Source organism: Triticum dicoccoides, chromosome 7B (genome assembly GCF_002162155.2).
Source record: "Triticum dicoccoides isolate Atlit2015 ecotype Zavitan chromosome 7B, WEW_v2.0, whole genome shotgun sequence".
Taxonomy (NCBI): Eukaryota; Viridiplantae; Streptophyta; class Magnoliopsida; order Poales; family Poaceae; genus Triticum; species Triticum dicoccoides.
Genome location: NC_041393.1, coordinates 656004255 through 656005917, shown reverse-complemented (window position 1 = coordinate 656005917; position 1663 = coordinate 656004255).

Here is a 1663-nt window from a genome sequence, read left to right as displayed (position 1 = left end):
ATATATATATATCATCGAATGTCTCACAAACCAACACCATTAATTATTCACACATACACATGTATATACATATACAATTTCTCCTACATATGTTGCCTTTGGTGCCTCCGGAGCACGATGACAAGTGGTTCATGGGGGCGGTAGCGGGTAATAGTATTCTCCTTTGGGATCTATGACCTGGTCGAGCAAAAATCCGGCTATCTCCTATTGAAGTGCTAGTATGCGGTCCGATGGTAGGAGCTTATCCCACACCTCTCTGAACTGTTAAGAAGAAGATCAATATGCATGTGTATTAGTTGTGTGACTAGATATCGATAATGGTGTGAATAGTGTTCTGACAAACGTACCCAGTCCTGTCTATCAGATCTGCTCCTTTCGGACGCCATCATGCGAATGTTCTCGCAAACGTAGAATGCACACAGATTATTCCCCGACGCCTGCTTCAGGGCCTTTACGAGAATGGAATTATATCAGATAATGATTAATCAAGCATGATAATTAATTAATAATATTGAAACAAGAATTAAAGAGATGGTAGCTAGCTAGTACTACTTAATTACTTACCTTGGGTCGATGCCAAAACAACTTTTTTGGCCACTTAGCAGAGTCACCTTGATGAACTTTGCCCATGCCCTGCCCGCCGGCAAAGAAAATTAATAAAGGGGTTATTAAATAGTTCATATCAGGAAATGACGAACTAATAATTAATAGGCCGAGATATATATAGTTAATAATGATTGAAATTACCTGTTGACTATCCCCTTCACGATGGTGTAGTCACTTTCTTCTTTAAGTAGTGAGTCCAGTAATTCAACTTTTTCTTCGTCAACTTTAATGTCTATCAAGACCCAGTGCCAACTGCATGCGCACACGTTTACATGTCTTAATTAAGCGGGCATGTGCATAAAATTAATCAACTACCGTAAACCGTATACACTTAATTATTAACATCTAGCTAGCTAGTAAGCAAAAACAGAATTTGTAGTACAAGACAGTGTGACTCACAGGAAGTTGTAAGGAAGTAGTATATCTTCATTGCTATTGAGGCGCTTCAAGAACTCCAGCATGCTTTCCTCTACATCATCTCGACAACATTCAATCTGCCATATGTCCTCATTAATGGTATGTGGGTCAATGAACCCAACGCCATAACATCCAGCTTTTTTCATTTCATACATCTTTATCCTGCATATAATACCACAGAAAAAGAATATAGTGAGGATAATTATATGTAAAGATTGATCAAAATTATCACTACATAACTAGCTTGAGACTTAAATTACAGAAAGAAATCACTTACAGACAATAGCAACTGACGATAGACTTGTTGAGTGCGTCTTGATTGTATAACTGAAATAGTTCTGGATACTCAATGGCCAGAGCTTTTTCATCGTAATAATGCTCATGCTTGACATTCACCATGAGGGACTCTCGATTGGAATTCTTGGTAATGTTCATGTACCATCGATGCAATTGATACATTCTCGTTGGGAGGTTCTTGACCTTGTCTGGATGGACCAAAGGTTGGCCCCGGACATATTTCCATGCTATTTCCGATTCTCTAAGCGTAGTCATGGGCTCGATTTTGAGGAGTTGTCCAACAGAGATATTGAACATTTGAGCCTACATTATATGATCCTCCATTATTACCACATCGCCATGC